We start from the raw sequence: 24649 nt of genomic DNA, 5'->3' as shown, positions 1-24649 counted from the left end.
ACTTAGACACACATACTTTCACCAAATTTGACCATTGCATTAAGTATCACAGACTATTGGATACCTTAATGTTCTAACAAATGTTCCATCAGCCATTGTTCTGGTTTTCTGAGTGTGGACTTGCAGTTACTCTAAATGGAATTCACATGCCTTTGGATTGGGGTCTATGAATGGTATCCTGACTGAGAGAATGGGGTCACTACTGAATTTACATCATATAACCCTATTGCACTCATCTTTGAACTCTTTGACATTTGTGATAGTGTGAACCCAGGGCCCATTTGTGAGTTCATGGATTTGAATTTGAAGGCCACGTGAAATCTGCATATTGTAGGTCCTTGGTGCACAATTGTGGAATTAAAGAATACCATGAGTGGTGTTACTTTTTTGGTCAGCAGTTTACTTGGTGCCTTTGTTGTGTTTTTGATACACATTATGATTTTGATAATTTCCAAATATAGCTTGACTCTTTATTAACTTCTTCATTTTTTGAAATGGACTTGAAAGCTTTAGCCTTTCTAAGAGAGAAGGGTCTTTCAGTTGTTGAGTGTTAAATGCTTTGACTTGTTGGTAATATGAAATATAAATTTAAAGGCTATTTTACCTGTTCTCAACTGAGTGCACAGTCTGCAAGTGGCTAAGCTCTAAGTTGGTTGGACCAATGGGGACAGAATTGGAAACTTCACTTCTCTGGTCCTGTGGACTAAATAATTCCACTCCTTTGGTGGTAAAACCTAATTTAGATCTCTTCTGGTAGTAAAAACACAAGACTTTAAGTGATGTGAAGTTATTTACCAGTTTATTCCACTTAGTGTTAACTCTTTGCTGCCGAAATGTTTGTGTTTGACTATGGAGTACTGCTTGAGACCCTGCTGGGGGTGTAGGTAATCCTAGTATATGTACTGTGTTCCCTTTCTTAAAGCAAAAAAAGTCAGGATTCTGAAACATCTCTGGCTGCAAGAATATTAGATAAGAGATTATGGAACTGTAATACATATTATATTGGTACAGTTTTGGAAAATGCAGGTAAACAGTAAAAGACAAGTATACCACTGGTAACCCTACCAACCCACATAAGTCCTTTATTAAATTTTTTTTTTAACCATTCAGGGCTTTAAAAAAATGCACATGCTTGTGACTTTTAAAGAAAATTTTATTTGCATAAAACAAGTGCATTGAAAATCAGAGATCCTAAGTAAGGGGTAATTAGAAAATTATAGTTACCTAAAACTTAACTTACCTAGAAAACTGAAGGTAACATTTCATGTTACTCTTTGGGAATTATATATATAGGAACTATAGATCATTTTTTACACAAAAATAGAAACAGGTTCATACGATGTTTTCATTTTTATGTTTAATATCTACAGAAGAATGTATGTTCTGTGTATGTACGTTATGAGCCACAATAAACAAACATTCATGAACATTACCAAACAACTGAAGAACTACAGGATTACCAGTAGTCTTGAAACTGTGTACTCCTTGATCCCTCCTCTTACCTCTGTCCCCTATCCCGGCTAGGCAACCACTATTGTGAATTTTGTGTTTACAATTTCCTTGCTTTAAAAAAAAAAAAAAAAGCCAAACAAACCAGTTTTATGTTTAATACATTTTTATGTTTTACTGTACAACATAATGTTTACTTTTTGCTCTATTTTTATAAAGTTGAGTATTAAAAAGATGATATCTTTTATAATTTTCTTTTTTCAGTCAGTATCGTTTCCAAGACTTGTCCGAATTATTACACTCTTTACTGCTGCTTGTATAGTGTTCCATCCCATATATAGCCCATAATTTATCTATTCTCCTGTTAATATTTAGGCTTTTCTAGTTTGGGCTATTTCAGAGAGTTCTTCTGTGAGCATTTTTGTACATATTCCCTGTGTTCATGTTTATGAGTTTTCCTAGGGTTTATACCTAGGGCTGGAATTAGTATCTTTCATGGTGAGTGCTTTTGTGTGATAAGAAATCCTTTTCTGGCTTGAGGTTTTAAGGCTATTCTGCTATATATCTCTCCTATATTTTCCTCTACGTAGGAATGGGTTGGGGTAAGCATCAGGGGTAATACTTTACCTTTCATGTATTAGTTTTTAATCTAGAGTCTAGATTAAATTTAGAGTGTAGTCTAAATTAAGATGGCTTTAGATAAGACTAAATGACATCTACAATTAAGTTTATTTATCTGTGCATGAGTGAGGAATTCGGTTGTAGTACCATTTATGGAATAGTCCCTTCTTTCCTTAGTGATCTCTAATGTCACCTATGAGACTCTTCTGGCGGGTGGGGAGGGGCATGTAAGGTTAAATGGCAAATAGTACTTTGTTATAAGTGGTAAATAATACTTTGTTATCTACTTAATATGTCATGAACATCTTTTCATACCATATTATAGATCAGTTTCTACTGTGTGCATAGGAGACCATTATATTCAGCCCCTCTTCATTATATTGTGTTCATTCCTGATTACCTTCCTCTCCAAGAAAACTTGTAACATGTTTTCTCTCCACCCTTCTAGAAATGTATGCTAAAGGCACATGTATGTATATAACTCAATGTAATTTTTAAAATTATTGTGGTAAAATATACAAAATTTTTCATTTTAACCATTTTTAAGTGTAATTCATTGGCATTAAATACATTCACATTGTTGTGCAGCCATCACTGCCGTCCATCTCCAGAACGTTTTCATCTTCCAGAACTGAAACTCCATACCCATGAAACCCCATTTCCTCCATTCTGCCCTACCCCTGTTCCCTGGCAGCCACGTTCTACTTTCTGTCTGTATGAATTTGACTAGTCTAGGTAAGTCATATAAATGGTATCATGTCATATTTATCCTTTTGTAACTGGCTTATTTCACTTAGCATAATGTCTTCAAGGTTCATTCATGTTGTACTGTGTGTCAGAATTTTCTTTTTAAGGTTGAATAACATTCAGTTGTATGAATTTATCACCTTTTGTTTATTCATCTATCAATGAACATGGTTGCTTCCACCTTTTGGCTATAGTGAATAATGCTGCTGTGAACATGGCTATACAAGTATCTCTTCAAGACTCTTTCAGATCTTTTGGATACATACTCAGAAGTGGGATTGCTAGATCATGTCGTAATTTTATGTTTAATTTTTTGAGACGTTATCATATCATTTTCCATAGTAGCTGTACCATTGTACACTCCCACCAGCAATGCACAAGGGTTCCAGTTTCTCCACATCCTCTCCAACACTTGTTATTTTCTAGGTGTTTGTTCTGGTGGTGGTTTTTTTTTTTTTTTTTCCCCGTAACAGCCATCTTGATGGGTAGGAAGTAGTATCTCATTGTGGTTTTGACTTGCATTTTCCTAATACTGTTGATGTTGAGCATCTTTTTATGTGCTTGTTGGTCATTTTTGTGTGTTTGGAGAAGTGTCTATTCAAGTCCTTGGCCCATTTTTTATTCAGGTTGTTGAGTTTTGTTGCTAATTTGTAGGAGTTCTTTATATATTCTAGATATCAATCCCTTATCAGTTATATGACTTGTAAATATTTTTTCCCATTCCATAGGTTGCCTTTTCATTGTGTTAATAGCATCCTTTGATGCACAAAAGTTCTTAATTTTGACGAAGTCTCAGTTTTTTCATTCGTTGCCTTTGCTTTTGGTATCATATCCAAGAAATCACTGCTAAATCCAAGGTCATGAAGATTTTTCCTAAGTTTTCTTCTAAGAGTTTTATTGTCTTGGCTCTTTACACTTTGGACTTTGATCTGTTTTGAGTCTGTTTTTGTTCTTTTGTGTAATCCTTTTTAATAGAATGATAACATACTATACACTATGATGCTATATCTTGCATTTTTTTCCCTTAGTAATCTATGTTAACCTCAGTAACTTGTTTCCTTTTTGTTCTGTCTTCCAATATTCAGTTGAAATGTGTGAGCCCATATGTAGGAGAGCTTTTGAGTATGACTAATAGTTAAATTAAAAGAAAATCACATAGGAATGTTAAACACAGGTATCACAACTGAAAGGAAAAGACAAAAGCAAGGAGAGAGGGAATGTATGTGACTAAGTATCATCCACTTTTGCTTACAGAAGGAGAAAGTGCAATTTTTTTTTTTTTTTGGTCTGATCTTATTTATTTGTCACTCTTAGAACATCTCATTTTTGACTGGATTCAGACTTAGAGGTAGAAGCTCTCAGAGAGGACAGCCTCCGTCTCTTGGCAATCTGTTCCTGGCGTTTTTCTTTGGCCTCCTTCATCCTCTTAGCCAAAAGTTTAGCACGTTCTGCAGCCTCTTCCTTGTTTTCCTTAGTACACTGTCTCTTCAGAGCAATACGCTGATGTTTGTGTTGCAGAACACGTGGAGTAACAACACGCTGAATCTTGGGAGCTTTGGTCCTAGGTTTCTTACCTTTTCTGTTGAGGGGCTTCCTCACAACATACTGGCAGACATCATCTTTAGAGAGGTTGAAAAGTTTGCGGATTCTGCTAGCTCTTTTGGGCCCCAGGTGACAAGGCACGTATTATCAGTGAGTCAGGAATAGCCTTCTCACCTTTTTTCACAGTGACCAAATTGAGAACACTCAGATTGGCATCCACAATACAACCCCGTACAGATTTGCGCTTTCTTTCTCCAGTCCTCCTTGGTCTGTAATAGGAGTGCCCCTTACTCAGTAGCAGGCCGACTCGACCATGGGTCAAGACACCCTGCTTCATGGGGAAACCTTGCTTGTCATTCCCACCACTGATTCGGACCAGATAACCCTTCCATTCTTCACCCAGAGCGTCAGCAGCAACTTCCGTGGCCATGTGCTTCTCATAAAAGGTACAAAGTTTACGTTCATCGTCTACTTAAATGAGTTTCTGGCAGCCGGTGGCCAGGAAAGAGATGTTCAGCTTCATTCTGAAGCAGCCGACTGCCTCCGAGGCACCGTGAAAAAGGGGGAAATGGCAATTTCATTGAAAGTTTACCAGATGCGTTGTTAACACTCTGTGTGTATATAACTTATCCTTAAATCAGTCCTCAAAAGTACATTGTTTCCCCCATTTTACAATTGAAAAAACTGATTACTCACCCAAGATTATATAGTTAATGAGTGGCAGAGCTAGAATTTAAACACAGGTATTTTTAACTCCAAAGCCAGGGCTCTTTGCCATTAATGGTTCTCTGAGAATAAAGGGAACCTTTGATCAAGTAAGCTTGAGAAAGACCGCATATTAAATCTCTCTTTTGGAAATATGTAGTCTGAATTAGCATATTATGAGCCCTGGTAAGTTGAGTGATAAAAAAGAAACCTGTTTAATTTTGTTTTAAATGTTAAAAGACACTTGCTCAAGGGAAGAGTTTGCTTGATATCTTAACAATATCTGAAGCAGTTCTCTTGTAACACTGTTTTGGGAAGTACCACTAACAGTTGTGTTCAGTTTCTTGGATCAAATCTCAAGAAAGACTAAGGACAGGAAATTAAATACTAACTTAGTGAAGAAAAGGAACAGCATGTAGAATTAGCTTTTTGGGGAGTGAGAGTCAGCTTATACCCCAGAGGCTACTGTGAGGTAACTCAGAAGAACAGGTGCTGTTCCACAGGTGAATTGCGTGTGACTGCAACTTCCGGTGTCCACATGACAAGTAAGTATTAGGCTCTAGCTTTATTCCAGTCTGTATAATATGGTAAAGTTATAATACAATAGAAGGATTTAAGACATTCATTTAGAAATATTTAAGAAAAAATAACATTTGGCCTGCAGTACTTATTATGCATGAGCCTTGTGTTAAGGATTCTATCTTGGTCATGAGTTGTTCATTTTAGCTGTACCACAGATAGCATAAACTATGATTTAGGAAATGAAAGATTGTCTGTTATGAGGGTACCATTTAAACACTGCACAGAAACTGGTGTCAGAGATGGTCAGCAAATGAATGAGTCAGTAGCCTGTTTGCATTTGTTTTGTAAGGGAGTCATTTATCAGTTTGAGACCCAACCCCTTGATAAGGCATTGCTTTTTCTGTTCCATAGGGCTGATCCTATCTTTTTGTTTTTACATATTGCTCTTTGATTTTTAGTTTTCATTTATTTTCCCAGGTTCTACAGTTCTGTGAAATATCTTGCTAGTGTTTTAATTGGAAGTACATTGCATCTCTTTTTTAACTTGGACAAAATTGTCTCCTTCATGATACTATGGTATATTTCTTCTCTGCAGCTAACCAAGTTTTTACTTTTGTTGCTGTTTTAATGAGATACTGCCCCATTCTTTCTCTGGGTAGCTTTTACTGGTTATAGAAGTAGCACTCATTTTTGCAGATTTGCTTTATATCCAACAACTATAGAAAACAAATTATTCTAATCATTCTTTGCATACAGTTTTGTATAGAATCAAGTAGTGATAAATATCTTTCAGTAATTTTTGTAATTTCTCTTGTTTTATTTGCCCCTTCCAAAAAAAAATTACTCAGAAGTGAAGAATCTGTAATATACTGTTATAAATAACTGAATCAAGTGTCCCTTGGTCTTTTAAGTGGAAGGTGTTTAACCAATCAAATTTGTGATGTGGATTGTTTTAATTATATTAAAAAAGAAGAAAAAATCTTTACTGCTTTTTATAGAATCACTAAAAAAAAGGAGTGGGATTGGTTGAATTTTATAAAAGAGTATTGCTGTCGTGACATTTTGCATGAATCCTTTGCTTGTACGATATCAATAGTTTTACTTATTTAAAACCATGCATTCTTAGAACAGAACTTATTTAATAGTTTTAAGTAAATCTTTTGAGGTGTTGCCTTAATTGGTTGAGTTTTAAGATTCTCACATCATTATTGATAAACAAGTTTGTTCTGTAGTTTTCTTTTTAAATTTTATCTTACCGAAGACCTGAATAATATTTCTTCCACAGCACTTGGAGATCAGTATGCCACATTTTTGTTAGAAAAATTTTTTTAACATTTTTTTATTGAGTTATAGTCATTTTACAATGTTGTGTCAAATTCCAGTGTAGAGCACAATTTTTCAGTTACACATAAACATACGTATATTCATTGTCATATTTTTTTTTTTCGCTGTGAGCTACCACAAGATCTTGTATATTTAGAAATTTTTAAGTTTCTGTGTAATTTCATAGGGTTTTAGTGCTCTTATGGGGTAAAGATGGGTGTTTGGGTAATTTTTTATCTTGGTCACTGTCTTCTGTTATGGATTTGTTTCATGTTTTCTTATATTAGTTTTGGTATTTAATATTTTAATAGCAAATTATTCATTGAACTTAACACCCTTAAATGTATTAGCTTGTAAATGTGCATAGTAGTCTCTAATCTGATCTGTTTTATCTAGGCTTTTATGATTTCTCTCTCACTTCCCAGTATGAGATTTTTCTTTTCCAATTTAGCTTGCAAAATTTTAGTCAGCTTTATGAGTTACAGTTACCTACAGTAAAATTCACCCATTTTAAAGTAATAATTCAGTGGGTTTTGGACAAATACATACTATTAACGAGAGTACCATCACAGGCAAGATACAGAACATTTATTTCCATCACTCTTAAGCAATTCCCTCGTGTCTCTTGTGCCCCTTTACAGTTAATTCTCAACTCTCACTCCTAGGCTCTTAGGAATCACTGATTTGCTTTTGGCATTACATAATGTAATTTTGCTTTTTCTGGAATTTCATATAACTGGAGTCATACAGCAATAGTCTTTTGATCCTGGCTTAACTTAGTATTATGTTTTTGAAATCATCTCTGTTGTTGAGTGTATCAGAAGTTTGTTCTTGTTATTGCTGTGTAAATATATCACATTTTGTTTACCATTCACCAGCTTATAGACACTATTTCTCAATTTTTTTGGCTATTATAAATAAAGCTGCTATGAATATTCAAATACAAGTCTTTTTGTGGATGCATGATTTTATTTCTCTTGTATAAAACCTAAGTGTGGGAATGCAGGGTCATACTGTAAGAAATGTCTAATTTTTAAAGAAACTGTTAAACTGTTTCTGTTCCCACCTGCAGTGTCTGAGTTCCAGTGGCTGCATTCTCATACCAGAGAGTTCCAGTTGCTTCATTTCTCTGGTCATTCTAGTGGTGGGTAATGGGATCTCATTATTGGTTTTAGTTTGTATTTCCATGGTGCCTGATGATATTGACCATCTTTACAGGGATTTAGTTGCCATTAATGTATCTTCTTTGTTAATGTCTGTTGAAATCTTCTACCCATTTTTTCCATTGGCTCTGTCTTACTGAGTTGTAAGAGTTCTTTATATATTCTGGGGTACAAGTTCTTTGTCAGACACATGCTCTGCAGGTCTGTAACTTGCCTTTTCATTTTCTGAACAGCATTTTTTTTTAACTTTTTAAAATTAACATTTTTATTGAAGTGCAACATTAATACAGAAAAATCACATGAATCTTAAGTGTATAGCTCCATTCATTTTCATAAAATGAAAACACCTTTAAATGAAGACCAACCAATAAGACATTCCAGTATCCTAGGTCAAGAAATACTACATTTCAGCATGTCTTTCTGCCCACTTCTTGTCACTATGTTTAATGGCATTTGTTGAAGAACAAAGTTTTTTAAAAAAAATTTGGGGGGGGGGAGGGTAATTTGGTTTATTTATTTTTCACTGGAGGTACTAGGGATTGAACCCAGGACCTCATGTGTGCTAAGCATGCACTCTACCACTTGAGTTATACCCTCCCCTCTCAAAGACCAAGTTTTTAAAGTTCTGATGTGGTCTAACTTACCCTTTTTTTTTTTTTTTTTTTTCCTTTCATGGTGTATACTTTTTGTGTGCTATCTGAGAAATCTTTAAACCAAGGTCATCATAATTTTTTTGCTGTGGTTTCTTCCAGAAAGTTTATGTCCTTTGTTCAGGTCTTAGATCCATTTCAAGCTAAATTTTTGTATGATATGAGGTAAGATAATGTTTGTTTTTTATTTTCATGTGAATTGATCCAGAGCCATTTTTTGAAAAGGCTATCCTTTTCCTATTGAATTACTTGCACCTTTGTCAAAAATCAATTGACTGTAAACATGTGGGTTTACTCCTGGACGCTCTGTTCTGTTCTGTGGATCTATGTGTTTTTGTCTTTACAGCAATATTATACTGTTGATTAAAACAGTGTTAAATTATAGCTGTATGTATTATACCTGTATAGTAAGTCTTAAAATAAGATAGTATAGGTCCTCCAATTTTGTTCTGTTTTAAAATTGAGCTATTCTAGGTCCTTTCTATTTTAGAGTGAGCTTGTTAATTTCTATCATAAAAGCCTGCTGGAATTTTGATTGGGATTGTGTTGAATCTATAGATTCAATATTGAATTTTCTGCTCCATGGGCATAGTGTATCTCTCAGTTTGCTTAGACCTTCTTGAATTTATCACAGCAGTCAGTGCTTTGTAGTTTTTGGTATACAGTTCTTCCAGATATTTGGTTAAATGTATCTCTTTTCATATTTCATATTTTTTGATGTAGTTGTAAATGGTGTTTTTGTCAAATTTTCAATTTCCAATTTTTCACTGTTAGTATATAGAAATATAGTTGATCTAATTTCTCTCGTACTCTGCAACCTTGCTAAATACACTTATTCTACTTTCTGGTAAATTCTTTACAATTTTGTACATGCACGATTATATTATTTACTGATAAAAATACTTTTACATAGTCCTTTTTAATTTGGCTGTTTTTTGGTTCTTTTTCTTGCCTCATTGCACTGGCTAGGACTTTGAGTATAATGTTGAATAGAAGTAATGAAAGTGGACGTCTTGACATTGTTGATCTTAGGTAGAAAGGATTGAGCCTTTACCATTGTGTGTGATCTAGGTTAAAGAAGTTTCCTTCTGTTCCTACTGTCATGAGGTTTTGTCAGGAATGGGTATCGGATTTTGTCAAATGCTTTTTCTGCATCTAGTAAGATGTTCATACGGATTTTTAAAAATCATGATATGGTAAATTACAGTGATTGATTTTAGAATGTTAAACCAATCCTGCATTCCTGGGATTATAACGTATTATGCTTTTTCTATGTGGCAAGATTTGATTTGCTAATGTTTTGTTACAGGTTTTTGCATCTATATTTATGAGATCTGTTGAGCTGTTATTTTTTTTTGTAATGTTTTGGCTTCAGGGTAATGCTGGCCTCATAAAATGAGTTAAGAAATGTTTCCCCCTCTTCTGGAAGTTTGTGTAGACTTGATTATAAATGCTTCCTGTAAATAGTTGATAGCTGACCAGTGAAGCCATCTGGACCTGGAGTTTTCTTTATAGAAAGATTTTTAATTATAAATTCAATTTTATTACCAGAGACTGGGCTATTTGGGTTATCTTTCTTCTAGAAGTTAATTTAGGGTTTATGGTCTATATCTCATCACACTTTTTATTAGAATTGGTGGTTTGTCTTCTCATTTCTTCTAGGTCGTCTGATTCTTTGGCATAAATTTATATTTTCTTATTCTCATAATATTCTTTCTTATTTTCTCATTAAGTTTTATATTTGTGCTGTTGTGACATCTCTTGTTTCATTCCTGATATTAGTATTTTGTTTCTTATTCCTTTTTTCTGACCAGTCTAGCTAGAGTTTTATTAATTTTATTTATCTTTTTAAAGAATTACTTTTGGTTTTTATTGCTTTTTCTCTTGTGTTTTTTTATTAATTGTATTGATGTTTACTCATGTTTATTTCCTCCCTTCTTACTTGACATTTTATTTGATTTTCTTTTTCTAGTTTCTCAAGGTGAAAGGTTCATTGATTGATTTGAAACCCTTCTTCTTTTCCAGTATAAGCATTTAAAGCTATGAATTTACCCCAAATACTTGTTTACCTCTATCCCATAAATTTTGATCTGTTTCCTTTTCATTCTAATCAAAATATTTTCTGATGTCTCCTATAATCTCATTTGAGCCATCGCTTATACATTTAGAAGTGTATCTTTCTATTAATTTGTAATTTAATTCTCTTGTAGTTAGAGAACATGCTTTTTATTATTTCAGACCTTTTAAATTTGAGAGATTTTTGGTTGGTTTTGTTCTGTTTTGTTTTTTCAGTAGTCAAGAATATGGTCCATACTGGTGAATGTTTTAAGTACACTTAAAAAGAATGTGTATTTTGCTGTTATTGGGTGAAATATGTAAGTATCTATTAGGTCAAATTGGTTGATAGTGTTCAAATCCTTGCTGATTTTTCAAGAATTCTGTCAATTACTGAGAAAGGTGTGTTGAAGTTTCAAACTTTAATTGCTTTATTTCTCCTTTCAGTTCTTTAGAGTGTTGAAGCTCTGTTAACAGGTACATACATATTTAGGATTGTTGTGTCCTTTGATGGATTGACCCCCCTCCATTATGTAATAGCTCTCCTGATGTTCCTTGTTCCAGACTACCTTGCTGATACTTGTACCACTCCAGCTTAGTGCCTGCATAGCATATGTATTTTTTTTCAACCTTTTATTTTTCAATCTATCTGTGTCTTTGTATTTAAACTGTTTCTTATAGATAGCACATGGTTAGGGCTTGCTTTTTTAATCCAATTTGACAACCTTTGCCTTTAATTGGAGTAGTTAGATCATTTACATTTACTGTAATTATTGATATGCTTGTATTAAACATATTTTCCTTCTTGCTGTTTGTTTTCTATTTGTTCCATCTTCTTCCTTTTCCATTTTACCTGCCCTTTTTTTTTTAAAACACTAGCTGAGAATTTTTATGATTCCATTTTATATTCTTTCTTGGCTTAGTAGTTTTATGTCTTTGTTTTATAATTTTAGTGGTTGATAGAGGATTTTACAGTATACATCTTTAATTTATCACCATCTCTGCTGAAATAATGTTATACCAGTTCACCTGTAGTTTAAGGAATTTACAATGGTACACTTTAATTTTTTCTGTTTCAGTTTCTTTCATGGAATAATAAGAAGCCAGCAGAGTGAGTTAATTAAAACTATATTATTAATTTTGCATACCTATTCTGTGGGTCAGGCGTTTGATTGGAGCACACTGGAAATAATTTACGCGTGTTCCATGATGTCTGTGGCTGCCACTGAGGCTGCTCAAAGTGGGCACTGGGTTTATCCCAAGGTTTACTCACTCACATGTCAGCCAGTTGATGCTCTCATCTCATCATTTTTATCTTCTAATTCATTGTCTGTATCATTAATAGGTCTGTTTCAGTTGATTAACTTTTCTTCTGGACATTGATCATCTTTTCCTGCTTCTTTGCATGCCTGGGCATTGTGAATTTTACATTTCTGGGCACTGAATTTTGGTGTATTCTTTTAAAAGAATGTTAGGTGTTACTGTCACACAGTTTTAAGTAACTTTTGGGTCATTTTGATCCTTGTGAAGCTTGTTTTTAAGCTTTTTATGGCTGATCATAGCAGTCTTTTATCTTTGGACTAATTTAGCCCCACTGCTAAGGTGTGATCCTAGTCACTGTTTCTCCCTTCTGACCAAAAGGATCACAAGTTATTTTCAGCCCTCTGTGACCTCTGGGAATTGTTGGGTCTGTTGCTTCCCATTAGTTTGTTCTCTGCCTTTGGGAGGAAGATTTCACTTGCAAATCTGAGATTCTGGGGAACCCCTTTGGAGATCTCCAGGGCTCTCTATGCATGGAACACCTTGCTCTTTCTTACTTAGCTGCTTCAGCTTCCCCCAACTCTGTCGTCTCCTCAATACAATCAGACGCCATGCTTTGTTTCAGTGTTCTGTCTCTGCAGTGAAGCCTGGAAGTTGCCTCCAGGCAGTCAGTTTGGTTAATCATAGAATTTACCTTCCTTTCCTTTCTCTCAAGGATCATAGTCATGTGTTGCCTTTTTGCCCACTGTCTAAAAACTGCTGTTTCATGTCTTTCGTCTGGTTTCTAGTTATTTGTAGTAGGAGGGCAGTTCCTATGCTACTTATAGTTTTATGTTCAGAATTGGAAGTATTCCTATTTAAATTGTATTAATACTTTCAACGATTATCAATTTCATTTGCCAACAAATTTTGTAATTGTGAAAAAATTTTAGTGTAAAAGGTAGGATTACTGTAACTTGGGTTTATGACTTCAGATAGTGACCTCTACATAATTTAGGAGACATGCACTTAAAAAAATTATTTACGTTTTCAAGCATATATATAATGATGTGATTTTATGTTATCAGCAACTGAAATGCGTAGTGATGGAGCTGGAAAGAGCAGAGTTTTTGTATGTTTTTGTAGTTAGGTAACTAACTGTAAATTCATATTAGGATGTTAAAACATTAAGATGTTAAATGGGAATCCCTATAGTAGCCACAAAGAAAAATTGGTGTGGAATATACACAAAAGGAAATTAAGAAGGAATATAGACATTTTATTACAAAATATCAACTAAATACAAAAGAAGGAAGGAATGTAGGAAATGAGGAAAAAAATATCATAGGGCATGTAGAAAACAAAGAGCACAATGAGAAAAGTAAGTCTCTCCTTTTAGTAATTACTTTAAATATAAATGGATTAATCTCTCCAATCAAAAATCAGAGATTAGCAGAATGGATAAAAACAAAACAATCCAATGTCATTGTGACTTTGATTGGAATTTAATTGAATTTGTGGAATTTCATTGAATTTGTAGAATTTTGTGTACTATGGACATTTTCACAAAAAAGTTACAAATTTTTCCAGCTTGAGCACACAGATATCTTCCATTTGTCTGTGTCTTTAATCTCTTTCATCAATTTTTAACATTTTTGTATTAAAATTTTTTCCATTTTCAGTTTTATTAGGTAGAATTGTTAGTTTGACTGCATATATACAATATATTTTATGTAAATACATGTACACAATATACTGCTCATATTTTTTAAATTTACATATATGTACTGTTCATTGTTTCTAAGAACGTTCAAAGCTTTAGCTTTTTAAACTTATACAGTTATCAAAGGAATAAAGCCAACCATAAAGTAAGAATTAATTCAGAAAGGTACATACACCCCGCTCTTAATAGCAGCATTCTTTATAATTGCCAAGATACGGAAGCATCCCAAGTGCATATCATAGATGAACGGACAAAGAAGATGCAGCACATATATGCAATGGAACACAACTCACCCATAAGAGAGAAGAATATTTTGCCATTTGTGGCCCTTCACTTTTTTTTTCCATTTCACTTCAAAAACCAGAATTTTATAACTGGCATAAACATTTTCATTGCATCAAAAACAACAAAACACCCAGAAATAAACTTAATTAAGGAGGTTACCTATACTCTGAAAACTGTAAAACATTAATGAAGGAAATTGAGCCCCCGGCCCATTTATTAAATCTTGATACTAGAGCACACATCTTTTTAATAGTCTCTGTGATGTAATGGGAAGTACGTGTAAGGCACTTGCTTCTTCTGCAATTTGAAGAACTATGTGGTTTTAACATGGAGGATTGTTTGAGTTGCATGCTGACCTAGCAGCATTTTTCGTGGAACACCATTTTTACTTGAGAGAATAATTGACAGAAAAACTGTGGTTATTCAGATTTCGGTACTTGGCAGAATTTTCTCAAAAATGAAGGAACTGATAATAATTGTTGTCAGCGATGAAATTGAAGCTTGACAACTTCCTAGTATTTAAAGATTTCTCTGAGGAGATCAGTGGTAATGTTAAATAGGAAGTTTTAGTATTGAATTGTGAAGTGTATCACCATTTTAGGAACCACACACACAACTCAGTGAATTATTTGCTGAGTAAACATTGATTCAAATTGCAGAATAGGTGGATTTTAGTGTAACGGAAGACAAAAAGTTCATTGGTGGGATTTCAGATTCTACATGCATGTAACCTTTAAGAAATGACCATCAGTTGAGTTTTGTTGCAGTATTAGAGAACAATATCCAGTTATCTGAAAGGCTGTTAAAATACTTCCCCTTTAAACTACAGATTTGAGTGAGGCTAGATTTTCTTCCTATACTTCATCCAGAACAAATTATCACAACAGATTAAATGCAGAAGTAGATATGAAATTGCACTTGACTTCTGTTAAACCAGGCATTAAGGGTATTTGCAGAAATGTAAAGCAGTGCCATTCTTACTATCTTTTGTGTTTGTTTTGGAAAAGTTATGTTTCACTAAAACATGTGATTTATGTGAATATGTAATGGGATTTTTTTACTTAAAATTTAACATTCTCAATTTTAATTCTAATGTAAATATCAATAGAATGTAGGTATAATGTTCATAAACAAAAATTTGAGAACAGCTTCACTAGACACTATGGACGTTATTTTACAGTTGTACTGGTTGCATTACAATTATTGTTGACTAATTTATCGTGGTTTTTGAGTCTTGGTCCTTTCAAGCATGTTGGCCAAAATTCTAGAATTGAAACTATATGGAAAACATGAAAATGTTGAGAACTACTACTCAAACCTGTGTTACAAATCCTTTAAGAGTTCTCTCTTACCCTTAACTTCCTTATAGCCCCTCTTCTTGTTCTTTTTGGTAACTGGGAACTCCTGGGTGTGAGGGATCCAGGTCATATTTTGAAGGGTACTACGTGCTTTTCTGTCCTCTCTACCACATCTGTTATCCTTGTTGCTCCTGGAGTACAGTTATTGGCCTGCTATTTAAAATTGAGAGATTGTTCTTCAGAGATATTTTAGGTATCTTTTAAGTTTCTGAATTTTATTTTTAATGGTTGGAAATCTGCTCATGGTGGAATTTTGTTTTTTATATGTATTGAGGCAGTCAGGGTCTGGTGAGAAAGTTTGAGTAATAGGGGTTAGGAAATTTGAATTTTGGTCTTAAATTTGCTTTTAACCACCTGTGAAATTTGTTTCCTCGTCTGTGAAAGGCAGGTGACATTTACTCACCTTTACTCAGACCTCACTCATTCATCAAATAGTGAATTGATTGGTTGGTTGATTGATTTTATGTGTTTGGTAGAGGAGCTGCAAAGAGGAATCAGACAGGAATCCTCTTATGTAACTTAGGGTCTAGTAGGAGAAGTAATGTCATTTTTGCCTTGTATTTTGGCTATTTATAGATGTATCTTATTTTAATCATTAGAAAATAACTTTTTTGAAGGCAAAATCTTATTTTTGTACCCATAATCTACCACCTGTGGAGTTTTGCACCTATTAGGCACAGAAATTATTTCTTAACACAAATAATGAGGGACAGGACTAATATGTTAGGAGATTTGATTGTTTTTATATGTTATGATTTCAAAGATGTGATTAAAAAGAAAAATCTACCAGAGATTTGATTGTTTAAGTGTGATATCAGACAGTGTTCTCCCCTGCCTGTTAAACCAGGATTCAGTCCTTTGGTAGGATGTATATAAAGGAAGACGTCTTACCTGTGTAGTATCAACATAGGTCACTATAGTTTATTATAATAAAGTGAGGATCCACCACGGCCTGATTAACATGCAACTAGAAACATAGCTGATGGCATAGCTAAATGATATCTAGACCAGTCTGATAGCAGTCTTTCAGGACTGGTTTCCAAAAATCGTACTCTTTCCCCCTTTATTGTCAAACCCTTTCTAAAGTTCTGTCCTTTTGGAACATTGTGTGCTTTGTCTCCTTCCTCATTCTACTTTTCTTGAATGTTACAATACAGGAATCAGCAAACTATGGCCTGCAGGCCAAATTCAACCCACCACCTATTTTTTTAAGTAAAGTTTTGTTGTAACAGCCATAGCCATTTTGTTTACGCGTCATCTGTGGCTGCTTTCTTGCTATGGTGGGAGAGTTGAGTAGTTGCATCAGAGACTGTATGGCTTGTGAAGCCTGAAGTGTTTACTCTCTGGCCCTTTACAGAGAACTTTGCTGGCTTCTGCTTCTCAAACTGGTAAAGTACTGGTTTCTCCTACCCTCCCTCCTCCCAGTGTGTCACAAACAGATTTTTTTTTTGATAAAATACACTAAAAATAAATTACCAGAAAAAAAAACTTTACAAAGTGCATGTCCCAAATTTTCATTATTAGGATTAACAGACATAAAATTACCAAATTGCTGTAAAGATTTTGAAGACTTGTGGTTGCCAGAGGAGGGGTGTGGGAAGGAATAAACTGGGAATTTGAGATTTGCAGATACTAACTGGTATATATAAAATAGATAAGTTTATACTGTATAGCACAGGGAAATATATTCAGTATCTTGTAGTAGCTCACAGTGAAAAAGAATATGAAAATGAATATATGTATATTCATGTATGACTGAAGAACTGTGCTGTACACCAGAAATTGACACAACATTGTAAACTGACTATACCTCAATAAAGTAAAATAAAATAAAATAGATTTTGAAACATTTATTCTGTTTTTGTGCTTACCTTGAAGTGCATCAGTTACCGATGGTTTGTGAACTAACGCCAGTGCTGAACCACACTTTGAATAGCCCTTTTCTAGTAGTCAGTGCATTACTCAAAAACTTTTATATTTGTACAGTTTATTCACTTTTCCTGCAAGTTTTTAAAAAATATTATATTTTCTTTCTCCAGATAGGATGGGTATAAAGTTAGAAAATTTTACCAAAGTTTAATAATACAGTAATCCTTGATTCTTCAAAACAGCCACCAGCTTTTCTGGACACACAGTTTACACAACCTTATGAGACTGATTCAACCAGAAATACGCTTTCTCAAGAAAGCACAGAGACAGTCAGTCTTTTTCAAGAGGCTTTCCTGCAAGTATTTTTGTAGACCAGGCATATTATACATTTATATGTTTCTGGTTAAATATGCCAAAAATTGATGAAGATATATCATGAAAGTGATGAGAGTCTTCCAGTGGTGAGCCAAGTCCTTCCTAGGTAATTTATGTATTCTCTGACGCCCTAAAGACCCTGCTCAGTGACTGAGTAGACTTTTTGACTCTGTATGTTTCCTATTGTGTTTAAACTTAACAGCTTCCTTATTAATAGAGACAGTATGGCTGTAGGTATAAGTGTTCCAAAAATGTTTTTTAAATCAGTGGTTCTTACAGGATTTCTGTTTCAAGAACTGTTGCTTTTGTTTGGAGGGGGTGCAAAATAAACTGTGTACACACACTACTATAGTATGTATACTGTACTATACTATCACAATTTTAACCTCAGTTATCACATGATAAAAGCATTTAGATTCAGCAATTTTTATCTTATTTAGGAAAATGTTAGCACTTTCTTATATTTTGCTTATAACACACTTCAAATTTTCTTTATAGATATAATCTCCCCATTGGAAAGTTGTTTTACTGTGCCTCCAAGAAACATGAGGAGACAATAAAAAGTGAAAACATAACTTTTTAATAAGGACCCTAAATACAGTTAATAAATAAGTAAAGGAAACACTAATAGGTTCTGAAAAGAAACTGGTTCTTAAAAAATTAAACAAATTTACCTTATGACCATGCAGTTTCATTCCTGTTAGTTTGACTGCCTGTAAATTCTTGGCTCACATTTGGTTTACTCTGTTGTCTTCTGCCATCTAGCATTGCTGTGAAAGACTAATAATATTCTGATAGTCTTAACATTACGAGTGGTTTGGGCTTTTTGCCTGGGTGCCAGGACTTTTGCTTTTAAAACATCCAGTAATTTTACTAGATTATTTCTCAGAATTGGTCATTAGGGATTGATTGATTCAATATAATTTCTTTTTTTTCCCATAAAACTTTTCTTAAATTATTTCTTATGTTCCATTGCTTGGATTTTTTTCCCTTTGGGACATTGTGACATTGTTACGTCATTTTTAAAAAATTCCAAAGCTGATTTTGAAATACAATTTTCCTGTTTTAAAGGATTGTTTTTGTAGGGTGCTTTCATTATCTTTAGGAATGCTATCTGCACCACCATCGCCCCCCTCCTTTTTTTCTTATAATAACTTTCAGGTATAACCACATTACTTTCTCTTGCTCATTTTTAAATGAAATTAATTTTCCTAAACTATTAGAAAAAAGAGGTGAGTCTTGAGAGCTTTTCTAGCTTCATGGTTCTAGAGCTCCCTCTTCTGAATTTTCTGGTGGGGAAGAGCAGAGAGAAGCCTTGTACTTAAATTGACGTTTCCTGGGCCTTACCCCTCCCAAAGTTCCTTATCTGGGCTACCTCTTCCTGTACCACTCTTGTCTGTTCTGCTTAATCTTGGATTCTGTTCCCAGTAGTTTCTCTTCGGTACGAGACTCTGTCCTGAAAGCAGCGTCGCGTGGTTAGCATTGAGTTTATAGGGCCCAGAGCACTCCGTCCCCTTCAGATTGCCAGTCTCCTTGTGCTCAACCACAAATTGGAATGTGCAAAACTCCTTTCAGTTTCAGCTGCTGTTCTTAGTTTGGCCCATGGCACTTTCCAGTGAGTATTATCTATTGTCTCTTTGGGATTTTCCTAATTTCAGGCTCATCAAATACCCCATTGTTTCCCTCTGTTTTTCTCACACAAGTAGCAGTTGCACAAGAGTCTTTAGCAGTCAGTAGTTTGTTCCCACCTGCTTGTATTTTGGGTTTCATAAGGATACCTTATCACTTAGTTTTGTTGTAAATGCAAACTTTAAGTTTTGCTATTCAGATTGCTCAACCTGTTTTTATGGGAGAATTCAGGAGGATTCAAAAATAGCTATGCCCTGGCTGCTGCCATCATTCTGGAACCCTGCCCCATAATTAAATATTAAAATTTTTTTTTTGTTTAGCAGAAAAGTGGGAAAACTGAGAACCAATAGTCTTTTTTCTTTTTTAATTTCAAACCTGCATGTAGTCTGTTTAACATGATATGGTGGGAAAGCTCTGGTGTGATACACTATCTTGATCCATTAGGGGTACCAAACAGATTTGAATTATTTCACTTTGGGAACATGATTTAGTCTGTGTTTATATGATTAGTAAAATTAATAATGTGTTATTGGAGTATTCTTTGGTTTGAGAATAATTAGATAATTTAATGCAAATTTTATAATTGTTTAATTTAAAACGGTAGGGAGGTGAATGGAGGAGAAATTAAGTTAGAAAATTTTTGTTTGTACCTACATCTTAATAGTGATAAGTTTAAATGAGTCCTTGGATGGTAGTGTACAGGTGGTTAGTTTACTGTTAACTATTTTATTAATGTTCCTTAGTAGTCAGGTCTTAATGTTTGCTAACAAATGATTTTTAACAAAGTACTTACAACCCATTATTTAGGATCTGTTTGTTCTAGAAGTATTTCCTTTGAAATTGACATCAGTATCTGACCTTTAAATGCCTAAGGAAAACAGTTTACTTCATCCGCTTTTACCTTCTTTTGTGAATTAGTATATCTTCAGCTACAGTTAACCGAAAAATCCTGATTTGACTGACTTAAATAATATGGTTTTACTCCTATGGACAGTTGTGCTCTTTGCTGTGTCTCTAGTCAGTGCTTAGGAAATACCTAAATAAATGAAAGCATCTAAAACATCTTAATAAATGAATAGGTGAAATGTTGTCTCTACAACAGTGGCCAGGCAGCTCATTGCTAGTTTCAAGGGGCTGTGTTGTTCTTTCTGTTCTTCCGCTCTGCTCTCTTCAGTGTATCTCTCTCACCTGTAGGCTTGTTGCCCTGCTCTTTGCAAGATGGCTGCAACATTTCCAAGACATCGTGTCCTCAGAGGCCACATCCAGAGCCAGAGAAAAGAACCTTCTCTTGTGTGTGTCTTTTTTTTTTTTTTTTTTTTTTGGTACAAGAGAAACCTTTTCCTCCTGTTTCGTTGGTCAGAATTGCATCATAAGCCCGCATCACTACCAAGGGGCCTGGAATCTCCAGGATTTGCTTAGATCTGTGCTGTCCAGTAAGGTAGCCACACATGGCTACTTAAATTTAAATTCATTAAAGTTAAATAAAATCACAGATTCAGGTCTTCAGTAGCACTCACCACTTTCAAGTGCAGATCTACTGGACAGTGCAGATTTAGAATGTTTTCATCATCACAGGAAGTTCTGTTAGACAGCGCTGACTTATATTAATCATGATTCACCCTTCGGGCCTTTCAGAATTACACTCTTAAGACTAGAATTCTCTCGGCTGCCTTGCAGGAACATCTGCATGGGGAATAGGCACAGTATCTGACAGTGATTCCATCATGATGTGGCTCTTGGGCTTCAAGTGCACCTCCAGTTCTTTGCAGGAGTGACATATTTCCTCCACGTATGAAAAAGAGTAAGGTTATTTTACTGCCGGAAAGAAGACTGAATACATTTCTGAAGCAAGTGTTTTACTTGACACCAATAACTTTTGAAAATTAAGCTTTTAAGTCATGATGCTAAATAGCAGGGATCTATGATTTACTTGACAAAAATTGGCTTACATATATTTGTCAGTTTCTAATTGGGTAGTTGAAAAATACCATTAATCTGTGTTATTTCTGTTCATTTATTGTGCTGTCCGGAAGCTCTTCTACTGGGAAGGTCTACTTCATAAGTTATTAGAATCAGCACCCAGAGGTGCTAACTTAAGTTGTTAGGACGTGAGTACTTACTAAGTTTGGATCTAACAGACTATTAGGCATTTCTTTTGGCCTATGGCATGCCATGAGAAAGTGACCAACATTCTAAGGGAGCAGTGGCCTGAGAAGGTTTAAGAATCTCTGGTGTGGTCTAAAGCTTTTTGGTAACTTGCAGTTTGGACTTTCAGTATGTTAAAAATTCAAGAAAATGAGAGGAGAAAGGCCAGGGAATTATAAACAGCAGTGTGGAGGAGAAGCCAGTAGTGGCTCTGGTTTTGAGTCCCAGTTCTTTGTCTGACTATATGATGCCCGAGAAATTAACTTTTCTAGATCTACTTGATCATTAATAAAATACTAATGATAACAACTCATAAGGTTTAAATGAAATGTGACACCTTTATAGGTAAATGTGCTTTTATGGAATTTAAAATCTCTGTACAGGTGTGTGGTAGGCTGAATAATGGCCCCTCAAAGATGTCCACTTCCTAATTCCTGTTACTTGGGAATATGGTTAAAGAGACTTGGTGGATGTGATTAAGTTAAGGATTTTGAGATGGGGGGCCATCCAGGGTTATCCATGTCGGCCCAGTATAATCGTAGGGGTCCTTAGAAGAGGGAGGCAGGAACTCAGAGTGCATGGTGGAAGATTTGATGACAGAAGCAAGAGGTGGGAGCAATGTGATGAAGGGAACATGAGCCAGGGAGTACAGGAAGGCCTCTGGAAGCCGCACATTTCCCCTCAGAGCCTTCAGAAGGAACCAGCCTGCCAACACCTTGATTTTTAGCCCTGTAACTCATTGCAGGTTTATGACCTCCTGAATACATTTGTGTTGTTTTAAGTGATTTAGTTTGTGGTAAGTTGTTACAGGAGCAATAGAAAATTCATACAGAGTGTTAAGTTCAAAAGCGGAAATTTTGTTTAAGAAACCATTAGTCCGTTATCCAGAGACTCAGCGTTCTTTTTCGTAGTGTGAAGTCTGGCATAGCAGCAGTTGACTTTTTAGACTTCCCTACACTGTGGCATAAATTTACATGGTATGTACATGTTGAGACGATTTCCTTTGGCCTTTAACAGTCAGATGGCTCCAGAGACTGAGTAAGTAGATTTGAAAGGGGTAGTGGGGAAGACTCATAAACCTCTGGAACATAAGAGTGTTTCCAGAGGCTTAATTTAGTGGGAAGGGGTCTAGGAACAGACTTCCCTTGGTACCTTCTGGAGCTGTCCTTTATTGATCATCCATCTTATTTCTAAACCTGGCATGGTCTAGCAAGTTACTTTAGAACAGTTTCTCCAAGCCTAATGTGTTTTAAGTTTGCACACCAGAGGGTAGTATTTCAGAACCTCTCTGAGGTACAAACTTGGGGTTTTCCTTGGCCTAGCGATTCAGCTGAGGGAAGCGTCTGACCAGCGTCTGCCTTGTATGTGTCTGTTACACTGTTAGGAATGTTTTTTTTTTTTTTTTTTTTTTTTTCTTTTAGTTTTTTTGTTTGTTTTTTACTGAGTCCTTGTCAGCATCCTTTCAATCTTAAATTTTCAAATAAAAATATTTAACACTAGAATTACGGATTTACAGAGCAGCACCTGTCATAAAGAAGTGGTAAGGCTTGAGGACATGAAAACTTAAGGGGAAGGGATGCATGTGAAAAGATTTGGAGCCTGTAACCCAGAGTTGTTTTCAGGAGTCTCAGCTCAGTAGGGTTTGCCCAGTTCCAAAAGGTGTAGACTGCATGTAGCATTCACAGCTAACCAGAATGCCTGGTACAAAGCCAGACATTTTCTTGGACATATTCTCAGATGCCGCATGCAAAAACCATACAGAATATGTTGGTCTCTGTTTTTCAGAGCAATTTTGACCGTCTAAGTAATAGTCATGATTTTACCTGTATTTCCTATATGTTATTAACCTAACTGCCCCATATCTTCTGAACAGTTCCTGGTGTAAACAGATCACCCATTTCATCTGCCTCTGTGGTGGCTCATTAATCCATTAGTAGCTACCTAAACATTAGTAGCCTGGGAAACATCCTGCCATTTGACTACAACTTTGTAGAAGTTGGTACAAATTATGTGAATTTTTTACCTTTAGAAAACTGACTTAGTTGGTTTGATACACAAAATCTTTTTAGAGTTGATGACCCCATCTCTAGTAACTTTGTTAGAGGGAAGGGAGAGTATGGGAGTATGTGTAAATGTAGCTTTAGTTTTACTTTCATTAATGTAAAAACGTTTACATACAAATCAAGTTTATATTATGTCCTGAGCCCCAAAATATGGTTAAATAAATAATTAAATGTCATAAATCATCTCTAGTCTGCTCATTTTTTGGTCATCAATGTTGTATCACAAAAAGGTAATAAAGGATAGTTTACACACAATTGTTTTGAGAATTCTTTTCTTTACTATTTGCCTACTTTCTTTACTATTTCCTTATTCTTTAGATATAATGAGGTATTCTACAAGAGCAGTATTTTTAAAGTACCCTTGAAAAACCTAGCCTTTCCCTTGTACCTTCTGGATTTGAGTTTGACTTTTGGAAATGAAACAGGAAGTAGTTACAAAAATTGTAAATTTGGCTTCCTTTACTCTTAAATATATGGATTAATTCCACAAGCCCATGTAAAATAAGCAGATGATTTCAGTAGTGTAGCAGTTTTAGAATAATACTTGTTAAGCTAGCTCACTTGGATGGTTGGGGGAGGGGGAAGGTAAATTATTTTTAATTTTTATTTTTTTATAGAAGTACAGTCAGTTACAATGTGTCAATTTCTGGTGTATAGCACAATGTCCCAGTCATGCATATAAATACATGTATTTGTTTTCATATTCTTTTTCATTAAAGGTTATTATAAGATATTGAACATAGTTCCCTGTGCTATACAGAAGAAATTTTTTTAAAATCTATTTTTACATACAGTGGCTAACATTTGTAAATCTCAAATTCCCAAATTTATCTCTTCCCACCCCTTTCCCCCAGTAACCATAAGATTGTTTATTATGTCTGCAAGTCTGTTTCTGTTTTGTAGATGAGTTCATAGTGTCCTTTTCTTTTCTTTTCTTTTCTTTTCTTTTCTTTTCTTTTTTCTTTTTAGATTCCACATTTGAGTGATATCATATGGCATTTTTCTTTCTCTTTCTAGCTTACTTCACTTAGAATGATGATCTCTAGGTCCATCCATGTTGCTGCAAATGGCATTATTTTATTCTTTTTATGGCTGAGTAGTATTCCATTGTATAAATATACCACAACTTTACCCAGTCATCTGTCGATGGACATTTAGGTTGCTTCCACATCTTGGCTATTGTATA

At 34.8% G+C, this 24649-nt stretch overlaps 1 protein-coding gene and 1 pseudogene across 1 annotated transcript in view; one reads left to right on the top strand and one right to left on the bottom strand.

The window, feature by feature from the left end:
* Window positions 1-24649, top strand: part of SPPL3 (signal peptide peptidase like 3) — a 106847-nt gene that overhangs the window by 12831 nt on the left and 69367 nt on the right. The gene's annotated exons all lie outside the window — the stretch shown is intronic.
* LOC105101983 (small ribosomal subunit protein eS6-like) lies at window positions 4093-4902 on the bottom strand (annotated as a pseudogene).

The sequence above is a fragment of the Camelus dromedarius genome, chromosome 31, assembly GCF_036321535.1.
Source record: "Camelus dromedarius isolate mCamDro1 chromosome 31, mCamDro1.pat, whole genome shotgun sequence".
NCBI classification, from domain to species: domain Eukaryota; kingdom Metazoa; phylum Chordata; class Mammalia; order Artiodactyla; family Camelidae; genus Camelus; species Camelus dromedarius.
The sequence above is the reverse complement of the archived record's forward strand: the minus strand, read 5'-3'. Positions and strand labels throughout refer to the sequence as shown.